We start from the raw sequence: 23266 nt of genomic DNA, 5'->3' as shown, positions 1-23266 counted from the left end.
AAAAAAGCCATGTGGAAAGAAATACTCTACCTATGAATAAATGAAGTAGAAAGGGCACAGAAGGGTCCCCAGACAGGAGGCTTTCCCAGATTGCATCTGTAAGAGATATTTAATGTCTATTGATATGAAGCTTAAAAACTGTGACCTATGAATTAATATTGTCTGGTCAATCTTCAAAAATTTAAAAGCTATAAATACTAAACCTTTATGATGGCTTTCCTCAAAGGATTCCTCAAGGATTTCTCTACTTTCACTTTGGTTAATTTTTTAACAAATGAATTAAATATAAGAATTGCCTTGTATTCTGTTTTCTTGATACTCCTGGCTGTTTGAAAAAACAAACAAATCTTTGATTCATTTAATAAACACTTGTTCATAGTCCTACCTCCCGAGACACCCAGCAGATGTAAGGGTAATTAAAACCATCCACTAGCATAGTTGTTGTTTTCCTTCTGGCAGCTCCAATTCTATTTTATTTGTTTGCATCTAAGGTTTCTTTCAGAATTTCATGAAATTGTCTGTGAAAGATAACTCAATGACCCTGGATGGAACTAATGGAAAGTGGGGTACGTTCACTAAGTGCGCAAAGCAGAACAGGGAGCAGGGCTTTTAAAAATTGTTTTTATCTTGCTGTTTAGGCCAGGTGCACAGAAAGTAAATAAATATGTTCTAGTTTCTTAGAGAATTTGGATGGCATGCATGAAACAATCTGGATAATCTACCTTTTCATTATATTTTTAGAATAGAATAGTTTATTGAAATATAAAAGCAAACATTAGTTGTTGAATTGCTGTTAACTTCTATCTACTGAAAAAAATTCATGGAAACATCTGCAGCCCCCTGTGTCCTAGGGTAAATAGTTTTGCTCTTGAGAAGTATGGCTATGTTTCTGTGAGTCTGTGTCAGCATAACCATCAACTCTCCTTTTAATCTTGCTGAAATGATTCATTATGCCTCATTTTTAAAAAGTCACTTGTGTATATATTTTTACATTGTAAGAATGAAAACATAATCTGGTTTGTTAAAGGATAATGTCCCAAAGATATTTAGGAGAGTACTACATGCAATTTTTAAATAATAAATCACGCCCTGGCTGGCGTAGCTCAGTGGACTGAGTGTGGGCTGCGAACCAAAGTGTCGCAGGTTCGATTCCCAGTCAGGGTACATGCCTGGGTTGCAGGCCATGACCCCCAGCAACCACACATTGATGTTTCTCCCTCTCTCTCTCCCTCCCTCCCTTCCCTCTCTAAAAATAAATAAATAAATAAATAAATAAATAAAATCTTAAAAATAATAATAAATCACTTACCTGGTTTCAATCTTGCAGTATCTGATCTTGATCTGATCAGCACTAAATTTATTCAGGATAGTTTTTCATGCTAGAAATATTGTCAAAGCCTAGAGAAAAGCTAACTGCTCTACCTGGGCTTACTTTGAATTAAGTCTCCAAAGCAGTAAGAACAAAAGAAGAGTTGAATAACTAAGGAAGTCAATGGCATTTGGAATAAAATGAGTTAATGATGTTGGGTGTTTTGAATTTTATGTTACTGCAGTGCAGGAGAATGTATTTTCCCTATATTTTATTTCCTTCTCAGTCTTGGAGGTACACTTACTATCCAGTCTACAAATACTTGATGCCTGGGTTGATCATTCGTTTTGTAAATGACATATTAAAATCTTAATTCATTTCATTCCAATGACAGACATTATCTTGCCATTAATTTCAATAAAATACCAGTAGAGTAAAAAAGTCATATAATTCTTTATGCTAGGGAAAGCCAGTTAGTAAAAGCGGAATCCGTGTATTAAAATCCTGCATGGTTCTAGGCAGGAAAATCAAAACAAAACAGACATGTAAAAATTACAATCCAGCTCATCAATATACATGGGACTTGGAGATTTTTAAAAGTTGTAATTTAGAGAGTAACATTTCTCATTTTATTTAATTTTCATTTTTTAATTTTGACTGTTCTTGCTAGAGCATGCATTTAGAGTAGTCTATAAAGCAAAATTGTGTGTATGATTTAACTGTTGTAAAGCCAGCACCTGTGCAACTGCATCTGGGACGGAGCGTGGACCTTGGCCCTCTCAAACCCCATCTGTGCTTCAGTCTCCAATGAATTTCCATGTTGACATTGTGAGTTATTTACTGGCTAATTTCCTTGCTTTTTCTTTAGAGTTTTAACTCCTAGGTGCACATCCCTAACCATTTTTAGTTTACCATTATTTAAAAATATAGAATGTGTGACCAGCTTCTTTTTCCCAACATGACATCTATATTTAGTAGAGATGTTTCATGTACCTGAAATTTTTTCATTTTCATTGCTTTATTGTATTTCCTCTGTGGCTCTCTCACAATTTTTAAATCCATGCTACCACTCCGGACATTTGAGTTGCTTGTATTCAGGTGTGGAACTGCTAGGTATGTCTGTTTGCAGCTGTAGTACCTAATGTGGAGCTGTTCTCCAAAGTGGTGTAACTATCCACTCCCATCTCCTGTGTGATATTTTCCCACTTCTTCACCTCCTTGGTAGCCTTTGGTATTTGTCAGGTTTTTAAGTTCTACCCACTGCGAGTAGTGTGTTTTATTGTCTTAGTGTACTATTAATTTATTCATCTGACTAATTAGGTTGACTTCCATTTGGCCATGGTTGATATATTACTTTAAATTTCTTGTCGTATTTTTCATTTGGGTTATTTTTTCTTTTTCTATTGATTTGTATGATTGACATATACACACATACAGAGCATGAAAGTCCTGTGTTGGTTATGTTTTTTGTAAATTTCTTCTACTGAGTGATTTATCTTTCAATTCTCTTAACACTATCTTCTGAGAACATAACTATTTTTATGTGGTCCAATTGATCAATCTTTTTCTTCATAATTATTGTTCCTGTTTAAGAAATCTTTCCCTGTCCTAGCATAAATATACTTTTCTATATTCTAGAAGCTTTATTATTTTCCCTTTCACATTTTTCTACATAGTTTACCTGGAATTGATTTTTATATATTTTGTAAAGTAGATGTCAAATTATTTTATCCTTAGAACTGTCCTACAATCATTTATTGAAAATGTCCTTTCCCTCTGTGTAAAGTGATAACTTTGTTTACACAATGCCCTTATATGAATGCATCCAGAAATGAACTCTCCGTTTTGTTTCATTTGTTCACTACTCTGTCCTCATGCCATTGACATATAGCCTTAAAATTGTGTTTTTATAATAACTCCTGATATCCCATAAAGCATGTCTTTCTGCCTCACTCTTCCTTAGCTATTTTTGGCCCTTTGCAGTTTCTGAGATTTATCTTTCCACCCATGCTGTACACGATGGGAAAGAGAGCAGAATACAATTCCTCAAAGAAAAACGGGTTGCTTTTTAAGAAGGTTTGAATGTTAGAGAGCAAAATCAACGAAAAGTCACTCCTCCTTAAAAGGTAATAGATGACAGTTTGGCACCCACCAGGGGGTGCTGTGTGAAGTTTAGTAGTAAATGCTGTTGTTAAATGTGGGTATGTAGTACAGAGGATTTTGGATCCACTGTATTTCTCTCTTCTATCTATCTATCATCTATCTATCTATCTATCTATCTATCATCTATCATCACCTATCTGTCTATCTATTTAAAGGATATATATATATATATATATATATATATATATAAAGAGAGAGAGAGAGAGAGAGAGAGAGAGAGAGAGAGAGATGTTAGTGTGTCAATACATGATACTTTATACCAAAAAGCCGTAGCGAAGCAGAGGACTAGAGAATTAAGAAGTCATCTTGGTGTAACAGTTTTTAATTTTTTTCATAGACGCTTGTGTTATTAAAGGAACTAAGAGAAATCTACCCTATAACTTAATTTCTCCAGGAGTTAAAATAAGGTATATAACTTGTATTTTTTTTTTTTTGACAGAGCAATGAGATCCAGTTAGGGTTGGTACTTAACCCTGTTTTTCATCCCCAAGGGCACCCCCAGCTTCAGCTGTGTGAGTCACAGAAGGAGCAACTCCCTGTGGGGGTCCAGACGTGTTAAGCTTGTGGAGATTGATTGCATTCAGAGTAATGTTCGTATGTGTGCGGGACTAAATTGTAGAATGGCACAGTAGTCTCTTGTACTTCTAGGAGACGTCAGAGATCTTTTAGTTCAATCCTTATTTGAAGAAGGAGCTGGGCCTGTATACCTCTGGAATACAATTGCCTAGTATCCATTCAGAGCTTCCCAGGATGACAAACGCTGGTCTCTCAGGGAGCCTTCTCCATCATTAGGCAGTACTAAAGTCACTTTCTTCATCAATTTTGTAAGGTTTCACTGCTTTACTTACTTTTTTATCACCTTTTTTCCTGCAGTGATTTTTTTTTTCATTCTAAAAACACTACCTTTTTAAAAAAATTTATACAGGTAGTATTGTATAAACAGGAAGTGAAAGCTTTGACGTTTCTTCTGCTGCTAAAGTAATTTCCCCCCATGTTAGCCCCACTTAGCTGTCCAAGTTTAGCCTTCTGAGGCAAGAGATATGGGTCTATTTTCTTTTCATGTGACGACACTGCAGGTGGTCCATCAACAGCTATCATGGTCTCCTTAAGTGTTTTTCCCCCGTTTTGTGTGCCATGTATTTTTGGTTGTTACAATACATGTGTTAAGTATAAATAAGGTATCTTTAAAAGAGAAAATGGAATTGTTTAATATGCTTTCATAGTAGCACTTGTAAGACATTTGTGGAGTTTGATGTTATCACTAATATTCAGGACAGACCTGAATAGATTGGCGTGACATTCTGAATTATGTTGCAGCTACTACTGAATTTTTAGTTGAATTCTCAATATGAATGCCTGTCAGTAGAGTATATGTACACAAATGCCATTTTTGTTAAGGACACTGATGCCATAGGAAGGAACTTCCTTCCTTTAACTTATCATTAAAACATATGTTTATTGTGAAAGTTTCCTAAATAATGAAAATGGTAATCGTAACTCTCCTTTTGATAAAAGCAAGCCAAAGGAAGCATTACTTTAATTTGTAAACTCACTGCATTGAAAGGGTTTCAGAGGGCCTGTGTCAGTAGTGCCTCCCCTTTTGATGAAGAGAAATGCCATTTCAAGGTCACATGCACGGAATCAAGTTCCCATGTAAACAGCTAATAACACATATTATCCACTCTTCTAAATAACAAAGAGGTTTTTACTGAGTAGACAACAGAATAATGGAGATAAGAAAAAATAGTTATGCCATTGAGATAAATTTTTAATATATTTTATTGATTATATTATTACAGTTGTCCCATTTTCCCCTTCACTCCCCTCCACCCTGCACACCCCCTCCCACCCACATTCCCCCACTTTAGTTCATGTCCATGTGTCATAAGTTCTTTAGCTTCTACATTTCCCATACTGTTCTTGCTCTCCCCCTGTCTATTTTCTACCTACTATCTATGCCACCTATTCTCTGTACCTTTTCCCCCTCTTTCCTCCTCCCACTCTCCTGTTGCTAACTCTCCATGTGATCTCCATTTCTGTGGTTCTGTTCCTGTTCTAGTTGTTTGTTTAGTTTGTTTTTATTTTTGTTTTAGGTGTGGTTGTTAATAATTGTGAGTTTGCTGTCATTTTACTATACATGTTGTTTATCTTCTTTTTCTTAGATAAGTCCCTTTAACATTTCATATAATAAGGGCTTGGTGATAATGAACTCCTTTAACTTGACCTTATCTGAGAAGCACTTTATCTGCCCTTCCATTCTAAATGAAAGCTTTGCTGGATAAAGCAATCTTGGATGTAGGTCTTTACCTTTCATGACTTGGAATACTTCTTTCCAGCCCCTTCTTGCCTGCAAGGTCTCTTTTGAGAAAGTGAGATACATTTCTTAACATTGCCCTCCTACTTGTATAATTTGTAAGAAAATTCTCACAGTATATAACTATTAAGAAACATGTTTTTAAAAACACTAATGCATATTTGTATTGGTAGATATACCCTGCAAAAAATAACTGCTTGTTTTCCCATAGCTTGAGTGTTCTAAAAACGAACTCATCTTTTCTGCTTTTAATGAGCATATTGGTCTTTTGATTGTTTATAACAAATAATATTGCAAAAACTTCTTTGTGAATATTTCCATAATAGAATCCTTGAAGCAGAATTGCTGGGTTCAAAGTATTTGATTTCAGCTTGGACATACAAGGTCAAATTGTTCTCTGATGGCATTATGGCTCCACTCATACTGGCGTGTGGCTTCGGACACTCATTTCCTCACGTTCTCTCCAAACACTGAGTAATAGTCACAATCTAATAGTTCCAATCTTTTTATTCTGGGAAAATCAATAGTCCAAAAATGACATCTCATTTTAATCTTCAAAAATGTTTGTTAAAGAGATTATAATTTGGGGCCATTTTAAGATCTTTTCCTGGAAATATCCTTTCCTCATTTTTAATTGTATTTGTCTTTTTATTATTAAATTATTAGAACCCTTTTAAAATTAGGACTGTTATACTTTGCCTATTATGTATGATGCAAATATCTAACTCCATGTGGTATTTGTTCTTTAACTTTGTTTATGGAGGTATTTCTTGCAGAATACATTTTCCCTATACTTTTAAGCTTATCTTTCACAGATTATGATTTTCCATCATGTTTAGGGCAGCTTTTTCTACCCCAAGATTATAAACTGTTATTCTATTTTTTCCTCTTTTTTATAGTATTTATTTTTTTAAACTAGATGCCAAAGCAGACATAAATTGAATATAATAATTGTTAATATATATTATGGGGTGCTTACTGCATGGCAGGGGGTTTCCTAAGATCTTTACAAACCCTAATCTATTTAATCTTCAAAACTATCTGATAAATTAGATTTGCCCCACTTGGTGGATAAGGACATGGAAACACAGAGAGATTAAGAAACTTCCCAGAAGTCACTCAGCAGATTGGTGGTGAGTCAGGAATCAACTCTGCAGTCTGCCTCTTGAACCTGCCCAGTAAACCATAATTAATTACTCGCTAAAAGAAATTAATTACTCACTAAAGAATTACATTTGAATATCCCTTTGCTTCCAGTACTTGATTGCATTCTGTGGGGAATAGAGTAGAAATTTAAGTGCTCTTGTCTTTTTACATGAAATGCAGAACAAAGAGAAGTGTGTAGTAACATGAGAAAGGAAAGCAAAACAAATTATTAGGTCAAATAATCAGAAAACAGATTATGTACTTCAGAAATGAGAAGCTCTTGGTGATAACATTCATTGGTTATATATAACAGAATTTTGTTTTTAAATGTCCTCCTTACCTCCCTCTGAAACATCAAATATATGTTGAATCAAAGAGGAACTTTGGAGGAACAGAACTCACTTGTTTGGAATATTTTTTAAAAGCCTCAAAGAAGAAAAAAATATGATAATTCAGCCCAATACATCATAGCATCTTAGAGATTTTCTGAAATCATCACTTTATCTTAGCAAAGAACAAAAGAAACTCATAGAGGAAAGTGATGTTTGCATGGCACTTGGCTGAGGTTCTGGGAAAAGAACTCAGTTCAATAGCTCCTAAATCAGCATACTTTCTACTGCATCCTGTTATTCTGCTACATATTGTTTATGTTGTAGTGACCTTGACTGAAATAATTTTTGACCTGCTAATTAAGCAGTGACTCCACCTTGAAATTTTAAGTAACATGTTTATGCTCATATAAATTACAAGAGTGTGGCTTCAAGGGGGTGGAGTGGGATCCCTGACCTTGGGAAGTCCTTCCTCTATGGATTTGGTAGAAATTTCCAACTCAGTTTCATCTTCTATATTTAGATACTTTAATAGCATTCAAGGTTACCATAAGAAACTATTTCTGGCACTATTTATTTCCTCTCACCTATTGTTCTTTTTTTTTTCTTTTTTCACTTGACTGCCAACTAGAAAAAAATAATAGAACAGATGAAATCCAGAATATCTGTATAAAGAATATTTAAATGTTTAGACAGGATCTTGAATCTTATGCTTGATATAATTACTACTTAACTTTCACATTTTCTCTAAGTTTGATATTTATTTTGATTGTATTTATTCAAATGGAAGGTATAATGTAACAAATGATACATCTACTTTCACATATACAGAATGTGATTTTTTCCTGTTTCACTTTTAGGTAAGTTACAGAATAGTGCACTGCTCCCACTCACACCCTCTCCCCGATATCCTCCATTCTGCTGATTCCTTTGAGCAGAGTCTCCCACATTTGAACTTAATATCCTTGTTCCCATTTGGTAAGGAATTTGCTTTAGGAGGGGAATCCTCTGCCATTAAATAGTGGTGGTAACTGACCTGTCCACAGTCAGAAATATTCTTGTAACACATTTTAGCTATTTGGTCTTTTGTGTTGAGAGCAAGGATAATTGTTTGATGGGATTATGTGTCCTTTGGATTGATCTTAAGAGCAGAATAGTGCTGTATTCATTCATTCATTCATTCATTCATTCAAATGTATTCCTCTGAGCTGGCAATGATGGAAGAGAGGAGGGAGATGGAGAGAGGGTAGGCTAGTGAAAAAAGGACAAGGGATGGCCCCCAGCACAGTCTCTGAAGTCAGGCTGCCTGAGTTCCCCCACTTTGCAAGTGTTGCATTTGTCAAATTATTTAACCTCTTTGTTTCTCAGTTTTCTCATATTTCAAAGGAGGACAGAATGCTATGGCAGATGTTAATTCAAGTATGTAAATAATAACTTTTTATACCTTTGTCTTGAAGAGGTTTTTGTTTTAAATGTATTTTTTTTTAGATAATTGCCTTTAGGTTGAGATCTATGGAACATAGCATGACATCTAACAAAGGAAGCCATACATTATCTACAAACCATACAGTTTACACAAATGTATTAAATTATCTACATTTTATACTGTTCTAAGCTTTCAAAATATTGTTTTAAACACCGGATTATTGAGTCTTATCACAGTTTTGTGTCATAGCCATTATGGTCATTCATGTTCTCATATAGACAAGGACTCCTATTTGAAGCTCCAGAAACCATGAGCAGCTAAGAGGGAAGTAGAGCATGCATTCCATAAATTCTAGTACACTGCTCTTGTTATTTGGTACTTCCTTCCTCAGCGTCTAGGCACTTGGTAGCAGGTAGACAAAATAAAGATTTAAGAGCGTGATAAAAGATCTATTGATTGGGGTAATTACTCTTTAATAATTGTTAACTAATAATGCTTAGTGTTTTTTTTCTCTTTTTTGATTTTCAGGGAAAAATAAAATGGTGCAAAGAAATGTAAGGGGAGAGAGTACCTCTGTTATTAACTCAGAACCAACTGGTTCAGATTTTTAGGATCTTAATGAATTTTAGATAAAGTAAGTAAAGAGGTAAAAAGTGAGGGGTCATAAAGTGAAGTCGTTAGACATTCTTAAGCTGTCATCAGAAATCTGAAAATTATGGAGTCTTGAGACTAAGTTAGAAGGATGTATACACCTGAAGCATGAGGGGCAAAGACTTCATGATGAAGCTCTCCACAGTGTACCCATATATACATTGGATGTATATACATACGGTGTGTGTTCATGTGCTTGTAATTAAACTTGGGGTAATTATACCCCAAGTTTAGAGTGATCAGTTTGCAAATTATTGTTGATGATAATATTCAGATTTTGTATTTCTTTGACTTTTCTATAAATTGTATTATTTTCTATACTATGAATTTTCTTCAGTGATTATATTTAACTTTTAGTAGCTTTATTCATTTATTAAATATTTTAAGTAACTACACTGTGCCATATAGAATACAAAGATGAATAAATCACATTCTTGGTTGGAGACTGATATTATTGAATGGAAAGAGTGCTAATCTGGATTCCTTAATTGACAATATTTATGCCCTCAACACGTAGATCAAAAATTTTCTCTAATACACTGGATGATGATTTATTCTAGTTATATAAATGTTCTATTTGTATGAGTCATATTCTGTAATTCTGACAGAAAAAAAAACAAATTTGCTAAGAAATAAATGAAAACAACTTCTCAAGGAAAACCTATTGCCAAGTCCATGTAGGATTATAATAGAGGAGAACCACCCATAAGGGCAGAGATTATTTTTTAAGTTATTTGCACAGTTGTGTTGCCCAGTTAATAAATTTGACATCAGAAAATATGAGCAGCAAGAGCAGAGTTACTGGAAGCGGAGACACCGTATCATGGTTCCTAATGAGGACAAGACACCAGAACAACATGCTCAGCAATGAAGCAAATGTTTTCATCAATCTCATTAACTCTGGATGACATGATCTTCTACCTGCATAGTTTAGCAATCAATATTTCTAATAAATATGTTACCAAGGCAAAGGCTAAACTACATTTTGCTATTTCTGATTTAAAAGACAGAGGAAAGCATATATGTTTCAAGAATTTTCTCAACAATAGAAAAATTTTAAATAGTGTTTTGCTAAATAAAGGGATAAACTTTATCTGAAAACAATTTCCAATGAAACTGTGAGCTTTTGAGATTTTCTCAATTGACTCATTTTTTTCATAATTTCCTATTCCAACTTTTATTTGGAGTAAAAATAATTATGCAAGATAAAGTGTTGAGGCAGCTAAAATTATTATTTACTAACTACTTCCTAGTTCATATGTTTTTATTTATTGTGCCACAATTATATCAACTTTTAAAAAGAGACTAACATTTCATGGCCATTATTTATCACTCTTTCTGTTTTCAAAGCATGAACAAATACTTACTGTAGTACACCTGTTATAGGCAAGGCCTTTGCCATGATGTTTTGCAAAGCTTCTGTCCTCATGGAATTTATATCTATGGTACTGTAAGTGTGTGCTAAATAATGCAGCACAGCATAGTGCTTATAAGTAGTGTAACATTAGACAACTTATTCATCATCCCTGTGTCTGCATTTCCCCATTTTCAAGGTAAGGAGAGTAATAGTACTTACCTAATTGGGGTTTATGAAGCTCGAATAAAAATTTCCCTAAATACTTAGACAAGTAAGTGGCACATAGTCAGTGCTTAATAAGTTAAAAAAATAAGATTGTATTATAATGGTTCAAAAGAAAGTGGTAACATCTTCAGGCTTCAGGAAAAGTAGGGTTCCTGGGATGGGCTCTAAGATTTGATTTTGACAAGTGGAGAAGGCAGGGCTCTGGAGGAGAAGGATGCTTCAGGTGGGAGGGCCAAGATTTGCAGATGGGACTTTGTGTCACGTTTAAGGAAAAGTCATCCAAATTTCATTGGCATGAACAGTAAGCATGAAAGTATATGATCAAATTTGGTAGATGCATTATGTTGGTATTAGGAAGTGAGAGGGTTGCTAGGCCAATCTAAGAAGATTTTAGTTAATTTAGAAATTACCACAAAAAAACAGATATGATTAAACCTGGAGGCTGATATGATTAGTTTTTTATCTTAGAAAATGAATAAATTTAGTTTGTTTAAAATAGAGATTGAAGAAAGAGAGGTATGTTGTATGTTATTGCTAAAAAACAAAGAAAGAAGATTAGTGATATCACAACTCAGAAACTGGGCATTATGGATAGATATTAGGAAATTAACTTTTGTTTGTATTGGGAATCTACTAGAATTTTTAAAAATGTTGGTTGTGGAGTAACCGATAAAAATGCTTGGAATACAGCAAGTTTTCCAACCATGGCCACATAACTGGGTTCGAAGTAGCTGTGTTTCCATAAACAGCTAGGACACCGGCTACAGTAGGTTACACAACTGCTTTTAAATGTTAAGCAGTGGGAAATCCGGGACTTCGATCACAAAGGGAAGAGAAGAAAATGAGGATAGCTCCATGACCACCTTGGCTTTTTTTTCTTGAAAACACTTTCTTAGCCTTGATGCAAGGAGGAAAAGTCAAGAGTCCAGTAGTCTCTCTGAGGTGAGGTGACAGAAATAGAGTTTGGGGAGGCCCAGATATCTGGAATTTTGAAGGCAGGAGGGAGCTGTGGAGTAAAAAGAGCTCCAGAAATCTGAAGAGTGGTATCATTGAGACTGTTGTTGAATACTAAGCCAGCCCAGGGGGAGGGAAATTCCACAAGGCTGTTAGGGAATGAGTAAGGGGCTATATAATGTGGTCAATTTTAGAGATCATACAAGTCAAGAAGATGTTTGAGTTCCAGCAGGCTAGAATAAGAACAACTGTTAGAATACCTCAGACATTTATAATGTACCCCATAAGGGTCATGCTTTAGAACCAGAATTCAATCTACCATAAAATAAAGTCTACATGAGACCTGCTACCCTCTTACCCCCAAATCTATAAAACAACCTCAGAAGCGTCAGGCTGGCCTTTATACAATTGCTTGTTGGAAGAAAAGTCTAACACATTTTTCAAAAAGTCAACAAAATGTGGTATTCAACAACGTGCACAATGTCCAGAAACAAATTATTAAGTATTCACAGAAATATCCAACCCTAATCTCTTCAGGAAAAAATGTGATAAAAAAAGTTAGAAATTATAAAAGTGGTGAAAATATCAGAAAATCACTTAAGTCACTTGTTATAAGCATGCTCAGGATTTAAATAGAAATAGGAACAAAATAACAATAGATGAAAAACAGGATAAAATGGAACTTGTAAGGCCATAATGTAAAATATCTGAAAAGAAAATTCAATTAGCTAGAATAATAGCAGTTTACAGAATGCAGAAAACAGCAGTGAATTTGAAGACATAGAAATAAAAACTTCCAAACTGAAACACAAAAGTAAAAAATTAAAATAAAAATACAAGTAGATTCTCAGGAATCTTATAGAACCTGTGAGACAATATCATGTGGTATAAAATGGAGACAGAGCAGAGAAATTTTTGAAAAAGTCATGGTCAAATTTTCCAAATCTGATCACAATTATAACCAACAGCTCGAAAACAAAACAAAATAGGATAAAATAAAGCCAAATACGGCTATCATAAGCTAATTACTGAGAACCAGTATTAAATAGATAATTACATGTATATAATAAATGTATATAATTCTTATAAAAATTGACAAGCTAAATATAAAATTTATATGGAAATGTAAAAGATCTAGAATAATGAAACCAATTTTGTAAAAGAAAAATGGAAATATTTAAACAACAGAATTTCAAGAATTATTATAAAGTCACAGTAATCAAGAACAAGTGGTATTAGTGTAAATGTTGACACAGATATTACTGGAAGAAAGTGAAGAGTCCAGAAATAGATCTGCATAATGTTGCCAAGGCAATTCAGTGGAGAAAGGTAGTGAAAAAATAGTGACAGGAAAATTGGATAGACATATGCCAAAAAATGAATCAGAGCCCTTGCTTCACACTTCAAGGGGGTGGAAGGACTGGGCAAAAATGGACTCATGGACATGGACAACAGTGTGGTGATTGCTGGCAGGGGGGGAGTACAGGGGACTCAATGGTAGTGGGAAAAATACTATAAAGATTTAAATTTAAAAAAAAACTTTAAATTGTTCATATAGCGAAATATAATAGTAAAAGTATAAAGTTTTAAAAGAATGATTTGGAGAAAAATTAATGATATTGGATTTAACAAAAATTTTTTATAGGAATCTTTGACATGAAAATCATGTAGTATAAATAAACATATTGACAAATTTGACTTCATCAAAATTAGATACTCTGCCCTTCAATACACTTACAGAAATGAGAAAACAAGCCAAAATCTGGGATAAAACATTAACGAAGTATATATCTGATAATTGCTTTACAAAAAATATCTCTATATATGTTATATACATATCATACATTATATAATTTACATTATATATTATATAGTGTATACTATATATTATATGTTATAATATATTATATATTAAAACCCAACTAACTTGGAAAAAAGACTTTAAGAGATATTTAATTCATATATATTTTTACACGCATATAAATACATATGTTGTGTATATATGTCTCATATGCATATACACATACACTGTTGTCTTTCTAGTCCCTTTATTAAATAGTGAATTTCCTGTCCTGTCCATCAACAGAGCAGTGCCTCCTCCTAGTCATCATCACATATATTACATCTTAACCACGTCAGCATTCAGCCCTTCAGAGGTAGCCAATAGATGTGTGATGTCAGCATAAGCTGAAAAGGTCCATTTAACATGGCTGACAAAGCCCTGGCTGGTGTAGCTCAGTGGATTGAGTGCAGGCTGCGAGCTAAAGTGTCGCAGGTTTGATTCCTAGTCAGGGCATGTGCCTGGATCGCAGGCCATGGCCCCCAACAACTGCACATTGATGTTTCTCTCTTTTTCTCCCTCCCTTCCCTCTCTAAAAATAAATAAATAATCTTTTAAAAGATGGCTAACAAAGTATGCATTTGGGTCAGCTGGCTTCATTTAATGAAATCTGGGCTGTGTCCAGGGTAGTGATCCAGTAAGTGAGCAAAAGCGCTGGGTTCATGGAATGGGAACAGAATGCTGACGTCCCTAGTGGCGATGAGGCAAGACATCTTCTATCTCTACACCCTTAGGCCCCTTCTTTTCCTTTCAACTGTTTATTATAAAATATAAAGAAAAAGATACATAAACAATTCATTTTTTTTTTCTTTTTTGACTATTGGTATATAGGCAACGGTGAATGGACATTTAATTGTGTTTGAATGTTGACTGTATAAATTGAAACTAAAATGTTTAATAAAGAAAAATGATTATTTTCAGCTCAATTAAACAGCTATAACTAATGCCATCCCTCTTACTCAGCAGTGTTCTAGGCAGAGAAATGATGTAAAGTTACTGAAAGATCAGATTCATGATTTCAAACATCTTTGTCCTATTATGTAGCATTTTGATGTTTTGCACTAGTGACATTTCCTGGATTGTTACAGTGTTAAAGTAATGAACCCTTATTTTTATACCACCTCATCTAAAATAAATATGGTATATCACTTCAATATATAAATGTATAAATTTTTAAAAAGGGAGGAAGGGGCTGTGGTCTGAAAACCTTCAAACTTAGAACTCAGTGTTTTACTCATTTCAGGAGTTTCTAGAGAGTGATGTTCCTGCTGAGAACCACAGAGCTCCTTGGGACTTATGGTCCATGAGCACCCAATTTGAAAATCAATGACAAAGATAATTTTTCAGCAATCTATATTATGGGTCTTTTTTCTGAAGAAACATAGCAGAAACAATAGGAACATCAAACTTGGTTGTAATACTAACTCAGTGGACCTGTTTAGGTAATTTTAATGTACAAAACTCCTCTTTTTAATAACTAAAAATTAAACTAATTTAGTCTTGTTTTGAAAATATTAAATCATCTAACCCATAATGTTGTTCTCAGAACATCATTTATTCACTCATGCCACAGCTATTTGCTGGCAGCCTGGAGCTGTTCTAAGTGCTGAGGATAAACTGGTGAATAAGATATAGTCTGTGTCCTTATTAGATTTGCTTTTTCAGGAGAGAGACCAAAAATATCAAACAATTTAAAGAGTTGATATGTAAATTGTCAAGTAATTATCCATATGTGAAAACAAAGCACAGTAAAGGAATAGAATAAATGGGGAAAATTCTATTTTAGATTAAGGATCAGGGAAGCTGATGAGCTATATTCAGAGAAAGATGTGAATGAAATTGAGATATGGAGTGAGTTAGAATTTACCCTGCAAGTGTTCTGGGAAGCCAGCATGGAGTTCATTGGTGAATGTGATAATGGTCTTAGTCAAGTAATGAGGATGGAAGACTGACTGCAGTGGACAGGTGGAAAGAAGAGGAAGGAAGTACGTATTGATAGCCTTTCAAGCACACGGGCTAAATTAAGGCTGAATATACCATATGATCTCACTTATAAGAAGAATCTAATGAACAAAATAAACTAACGAGCAAAGCAACACCAGAGATATGGAAACCAGGAGCAGACCGACAGCTGCCAGAGGAAAGCGGGGAGGAGAGGAATGGTGGAAAGAAGGGAAACGGGTTAGTCAAAGAACACATATGAATGGCCCATGGACATGGACAATGGTGTGGGGATGGACTGTGGGGGGTGGAGGAGGAGGGAAAAGGGGGAAAAATTAGGACAACCGAAATAAAATAAACAAAATTAAAAAATAATATAAGAAAAAAGACAGAAAACAAATATTTGTTAAATAAATCATGGGAAGAATGACTTTGTTTTTCTAATTCATTGTAATGCCATTTTGCATTGATAGCATTTCATAAATGTGTGACTATCATTTTTTGGTAACCAATGGATATGTTTTACTCATTTTGCCAAAGTATGTATTTTGTGGAGCCATCATACATAAACAGATATCTTTAGAACCTCACTAAATAATCTCATGAAAACCTTAAGTTTGCATATCACCAGATAATGTTGTATTGAAATATTTATTGAGGATCTACTATTGTAAATGGTGTGCTAGAAGCTCCAGTCTTTATGTTTATACAAAGAAACATACGTAGATTGAACTTGACCTCATGATCTACATATTCTAGGAATAAATGAAAACAAACGAGCACAGAAATAAAAAGAACACATGGCAGATCATGAATAGTCCCCAGAATGTTTTGTTTTGTTTTGTTTTGTTTTGTTTGTTTCAGTCCGTGTTTCAGTCTGTGTTTCAGGCAGGTTAACATCTGCCTGGGGTGATCAGAAGCTTTGAACTGTAGGACTTCAGAGGATGGGTGGGATTTTAATAGGTATTGGGATAATGGAATGGTGCGGTGCAGAGAAAGATGTTCAAAAGGGACCAGAGGCAAAGCAGAGGCAGGAAAGTATGAGGCATACTCAAGGTGTGGTAAATGATCTGTTTGGACACATGCAGGGGAGAAAGAACTGTGAAAGGGAATTGAAATGTAGCAAGCGCTTTTTGTGTCTTAAAATTATCTCAGTAAATTTTTGCACAACCCACTCCAAGTTTTCTTATTTTACTAATGAGGCAATTGTGAAAATTATACGTCTAGGAAGTAGTGAATAAAATCAGCATTTCAAAGCTTATCTCTCTGGCCTGGAGTGTCTTTCCTACTGCAGTTTATTGTCTCTTTGATAAATACTTAAAGAATATTAACTTCATTACTAAATAATAAATACACCTGACCCTTGAACTACACAGTTTAAACTAGGCAAGTCCACATATACATGGCTAAATTAAATGTACACTTGGCCCTTCGTATCTCAGGGTTTCCCATCTGTAAATTCAACCAACTGTGGATCAGAAATAGTATTTTCAATCTGCAGATGCGGAGGGATGACACACATTTTATGGAGATTTTCGATTACGCGGGTGGCCCTAACCTCCACCTTGTTCAATGGTCACTGTACACAACAAATGATAATATGAAATCATGCAGAAGGGTTTTTGAATAGGCATCACTACAATCAGGATTGTTCTTTGGAAAATTAATTGAGTGGCTGAACCTAGAACTGTTTGTTATGAAGAAGTCAGGACAGAACACAGCAAGCACGTCAAATGCAGTTGTATCCTGGGAAGGCGTAAAGAGAATGGCAGCCATGGAGGTGTGCTATCCACTCTCCCTTCCAGAAAGAACCCCCTGAGCCCCTGAAAGTTGTAGAGTTAGTAGGCAGATTTCTGATGTTAGTGCCTTCAGTATCCACATTTGTGTTTGATCCAGAGCAATGTTTTTTTCTGGAGAGTTTGTCAGCAATAACTGAGCATGTCAGGGGTTCTGGTGCCTGGCCATTTCTGCCCAAAGTGGGACTCCTGTAACATGAACACCTTCTTCCATAGCTTCCCTGTGGGTTAGCCAAGATGGTCCAATCTTTGCAGTGGTTTGAGGATGAATCTTGCTTCTTTTCTCACCACAACTTCTTTTCTTAAATATTTTTCAGATCTGTTATCACCGTCCAAATATTTTCCCTACCTAATCTTTCTTCTTCCCCTTTCATCTGTTACAGACATCATTCCCAACTGATCTCATGTGCTCTAAACTCCATCTCAAGAATGTTTGTCCTCACCCTGGCCAGTAGCTCAGTTGGTTAGAGCATTGTCCCAATGCACCCCAAGGTTGTGGGTTTGATTCCTGGTTAGAGTGTATATAAGAATCAACCAGTGAATGCATAACTAAATGGAACAACAAATCAATCAATTGATCTCTCTCTCTTAATCAAAATTATTTATTGATTTTTAAAATTAATAAACAATTTTTAAAAAAATGTTTGTCCTGAGATAATTGAGGTTTGAAAATCAAACAGTGAAGATAGATGGGAGAGACATTGCTAAGTGATGAGGAGGAGGAGAAGAAAGGATGCTCATAATGATGATACTAAAGATTACATTTACTTTAGCATCACTTAAGTTATTTTTTAAATAATATCACTGAGAATACAGTGTATAAGTGTACAGTTTCTAGCACTGACAATGGATGTAAAGAGGTGGAGTCCAAGAAAGAGAGAAACAGAAAAAAAGGAGGTTCAAGGATGTAAGAGGAGACTTTGCCAACAGAGGAGAGTTTTGGTGAGGAGGAGGAAATCAATATACAGCAAAAGGTCATGTTATCTGTTTTTGTTTGTTCATTTTTGAGATGTGGCTTTGTTCTTCAATGTTAGCATTAATGACTATGGGAAACAAGGACCAAGATGGGTCACGGTCTCCTAGAATCTTGTATCCATATCTCAGTGATGCCAAAAACCCTGAGTGAACATCACTCGCCCCCTGAAGCAAGAGATATATCTTTTATTAGTAGTATTTTTGATAAGAAATTAATATAAGGGTAATAATCAACCACAGTTAAGACAGATATTTATTATTAGAATGAATGTTATTGATCACAAGAATAGACACTTTGAAGATAAGCACACACATGTAGTTGGTCTTTCTTTTTGCAGTTGTGACCAGTTTGCATTCTTTCTCCACCCTGGTTGAAGCTTAAGTTGGTTTTCACCTATATTTTCTAAAGTATGACTTTCAGATTGATGTTACATGTACCATCTGCATTATTATACTTATGTAAAACTGCATTAAGAATGGAAAGTAGAGAAGTAGGGTTTGAATAATGACTTCACTTGTGTAATATTTAGCCCAATTGACTGTGTCATTTTCTTTGGTGTTTTTCACAGCTGATTTATAGTCTTTATCATGCGAAGTTGTGTGCTCAATTTTATGTAATATAATTATTTAAATTATGGTCTTAACTCTGTCCTTCTATGTTATTTGAAGCTAGACATACTCATTAGGAAAGAATAGTGTATTTCCAAGTAAAATTGGGCTATAATTCCTATAACCTGCTGTGTGTATTCAGAAAACAGTTCTCCAACTGTGATTTTAATATTACATTATTTATCATAGAGAAAACTTGTCAACTTATTTCAAGTGAAAGGCCAACATTATGCTTTACAGGGATAATAATGACATTTTTTTCTGTTTAAAAGTATTGATCTAATTATTTCTTTAATGATCCTAGAAGAAACATGTTGTTGCCTGCATTACCATTAGCATGATTCTGGTTTATATATACAATATTAAGACATATTTAAACTAATTTTAAAATCTTATAACTGATGGTACAATATACAGATGGTGTGTTATAAAGTTATACAACTGAAACATATATAATTTATTAGACATCACCCCAATGTATTCAGTAAAAAAATATTTGTTAATGTTCCGAACAGAAACAGACTCACAGATACAGAGAACAGGTTGCTGGTTGTCAGAGGGGAGGGGGTTTGGGGGAATGAGTGGAAAAGATGAAGGTTTAGAGAGGTACATATTGGTGGTTACAAAATAGTCCCAGGGATGTAAACTACAGCATAGGAAATATGTAAGAGGGGACCCCCCCCAAAAATAGAATTAATTTATGAAAAATTGTGTATTTATTCTTACATGTTTAAACTTCAGTCACTTTCAAAGGGCTCTCCATTTGATGCAATACCCCTATTGAGATGTTTTCCCACTGCTCTAGACAGTTTTTGAACTCATTGATTTTGATGCCTTTTTAGTGCTTCAGCCACTTTTCATTTCACTCGTTCCACATCAGCAAAACGTTTCCCTGTGAGGACCTTTTTCATCCAGGAAACAACAACAACAAAAAAGAGTTGCTCAGGGTGAGATCGGGTGAATAGTAAGGCTGGGGCACAGAGTGGGGTCATGACGGGTTTTTGGTTAAAAACTGCTGACCACTCAGCACAGTGTGAGCAGGTGCACTGTAAATCACCCATCACGAAATGGGCAAAGTTGAAATAGTGTTAAAAAATCACTGAAGCTGAATGCAGCCTCTCACAGCACCGCCAGCTGATACACTGTACAGATGAGTTCCTAGAACACTCACCTGGTGGGGGAAGCCTGTACTACAAGGGCCCACTCTCTAGAAGATAATTCTGGATTTTGGGGGGGCACCTCTTCATAGTCAATAATATTGTAATAATTATATATGGTGTCAGGTGGGTCCTGGAAATATCAAGGGGAACACTTTGTAAAATATATGATTGTTTAACCACTCTGCTGTACAGCTGAAATTAAAGCGAAATAGAATTGAATGTGATGTGGTGATTGCTAGGGGAAGGATTATAAGGGGACTAAATGGTAATGGAAAAATGCAATAAAGATTAAATCAAAAACATATAGAGAAATGTAAATTAAAGAAAAGTGTAGATGCCCTTTGGGGTGCCTATAGAGACTTAAAGGATCTATGACTTCTGAGTCCTAGGCCGAAGAAAAAAAAATTTTTAAAAACCTACAATGTGGTTAACAGAAAGAAAGAAAGAAAGAAAGAAAGAAAGAAAGAAAGAAAGAAAGAAAGAAAGAAAGAAAGAAAGAAAGAAAGAAAGAAAAAGAAAGAAAGAAAAAGAAAAGAAAAAGGAGAGAAAGAGAGAGAGAGAAAGAAATAATATTCTGGTTTCCTCCACTGCATTTACCTGAATGACTTCCTGAGAATCTTTCTTCCTGATGGTATATGCCGCCTCCTGGCTCACCACTGGGGTGCCATGTTTTCTGGGGCTCAAAGAAGCACAGAGAAGCTCTTTTACCAAAGGTGGGCAAGAAAAGAGAGCTACAATTTTTAGCCCTTTGTTGCTTCAATGGCCTGTGTATGTCAAGCCTTGATTTCAGAACCTTGTTTTGAAGAACCTTAGAGCATGCAAGAGACCAATGTTCCCTGGGTGCATGTTATACCGGCAGAGCAAAATCAATGTAGAGATTTTTATTGTCTGTTGCCCGTTTGCTGAGACGGTCAACTGGAATTTAGAACATGAAAACACTCTTCTCTATTTCAAATCAATTCAGTTAGAAAAGGCATCTTAAACAAGGAAAGAAAATGTAGACTAATTCTAAAGAATTCAGCGTTGTTATTTTTAGAGTTTAAGTCAAATTAAGGGATCTCATAGGGCTTGCTTAATGAATAGATAATAATTTGTTATTAGCACATTAGGTAATTAGGGTTTCTGAAACTTTTGAAAATGTGTGAAAATAGTCCCATTCTTTAAGTAATTTTAAGCATTCTTCCCATAATATTATCTATGATATTTTATCATAATGTGGAAAGCTTATTTGATAAAAAGGAAAATCTGAGCTTAGGCTCTGTTAGATACTGATTTTAAAAATCTGACTTAGTAGCATAAAAAATAAATAGGAAGTACCATTTTTTTCAGCCTATAAAACGTACCTTTCCCCCACCCCCAAATTTGGAATAATGGTTGTTAATGCTGCTGTTGAGTTCTATTTACATTTACATAGGTAAAATATTATGTTATTTATGTTATTAAATATTTTGCTACACTTTTTGCTTCAAAATTCTTTTCCTATTTTCCTCCTCTAAAACTTGGGTGTGTCTTATGGTCCAGAAAACATGGTATTTGTCACAGTGTAACAGGCACTGTTGATTCCTTATTCAAAAAATTGATAAATACTCCAGTTTCTTCCCTCCTCACAGTCTCTTAGAGGTCCTGGGTGGGACCGAGCCCCAGCTGTCCTCAGCTGAAGCCCTCTCATTAACACACTGAATGTTGGCCTCTTTCCCTCCCATGTAATTTCCCTGTCCCACTGGTACTGCTTCCTGGGGTCACCTCCCAATTCAACTACTCGGTCTCAAATATTTCTTACAAGATTTGCTTGGAGGGAACCCAGACTAAGACTGTTTGATATAGGGAAATCTGCATCATCTTTTAGGTTGCTTTTTGCCTAGGAACCAATTACTTATAAAAATGATGTTGAATTTATGAAGTGCATGAGAAATCATTTTTTCACTATGTTGACATTTTTAACCCACAACAAAGTGAGTGAGTTTACTGGAACAGAAAGAACACTGGAGTGTAATCCATTAAAAATTCTACTATCTTTTGGATCAGAACACATATAATTAGGAATTTTCTCTAATTGAACAAAATCTCCCCAATCACGCTCACCTTTCTTTTTCTGTTTTATTTTTATCCATAGCACTTATCACCCTCTGCCATATCATAGAATTTATTTGTTTATGTTTGCCTTCCTCCCTTAGAAGTATTTATTATTTGTTGATGGATTCCCTGAACTAGCATAAGGCCTTACCCATGATAGGCTCTCAAGAAATGTTAGTGGAGCCCTGGCTGGTGTAGCTCAGTGGATTGAGTGCGGGCTGGGAACCAAAGTGTTGCAGGTTCGATTCCCAGGCAGGGTACATTCCTGGGTTGCAGGCCATAACCCCCAGCAACCGCACATTGATGTTTCTCTCTCTCCCTCCCTTCCTCCCTTCCCTCTCTAAAAAAAAAAAAAAAAAAAAAAAAAAAAAATTAGTGGAATGAGTGAGTAGAGAAAATTTTTTTATATAGTAGCCAAATTGTAATCAGAAATTTTTTTGGTAAGCATGGACTCAAAACTAGAGAAAATATCATTTTTGAAGTATAAATAATATAGATTTCTTTTCTTTTTTAAACATAAAATAAACTTTATTTGAAAGACTTGAAATTTAAAAAGAAACCTTATAGTTGAAAGACTTTATATAAAATTCTTTTATTGTTCATAAATGTCAGAGTGTTGATAATGTTGATATATTTTTATCTAATATAATTTTACAACTGTGCATTGCCTGGAGGATGTGGGTAAAGCACAGTCTTTGGGAAATACTGACCAATGCCTTTAGTTTAAGAGAGTAGTCCAAGTTTTCACCCAGAACATCTCCAAAAGTCTCATTCGGTTTGCTGATGACATATTTGAGCACATAATATTTTCTATGTGGTTTCCTATTCTGTTTAATTTGAGACAGGAGTATTGATTATGGGCTTCACATGTTTCCCAGTCACTGTGTTAGATTTTCTATCTCTGTTGTCAATATCAATGTTGTGAATATAGCAGGCATATTGAAATTAATGAGTCATTGCACTTGCCCTCAATGTCTGTCTATCAAGTTGTTCTCAAT

The 23266-nt window shown here is 34.9% G+C and overlaps 1 protein-coding gene and 1 long non-coding RNA gene across 2 annotated transcripts in view; one reads left to right on the top strand and one right to left on the bottom strand.

Annotated features, from left to right (window-relative positions):
* KCTD8 (potassium channel tetramerization domain containing 8) overlaps positions 1-23266 on the top strand; it is a 201337-nt gene that overhangs the window by 58172 nt on the left and 119899 nt on the right. The gene's annotated exons all lie outside the window — the stretch shown is intronic.
* Positions 2396-3563, bottom strand: LOC118499377. The gene is made up of 3 exons (XR_004901876.1): positions 3050-3563; positions 2839-2842; positions 2396-2447 (listed from the first exon to the last, which is right to left on the bottom strand). It is a non-coding gene; the product is annotated as an uncharacterized LOC118499377 (long non-coding RNA).

This window comes from Phyllostomus discolor, chromosome 1, assembly GCF_004126475.2.
Source record: "Phyllostomus discolor isolate MPI-MPIP mPhyDis1 chromosome 1, mPhyDis1.pri.v3, whole genome shotgun sequence".
Lineage (NCBI taxonomy): Eukaryota > Metazoa > Chordata > Mammalia > Chiroptera > Phyllostomidae > Phyllostomus > Phyllostomus discolor.
The sequence above is the reverse complement of the archived record's forward strand: the minus strand, read 5'-3'. Positions and strand labels throughout refer to the sequence as shown.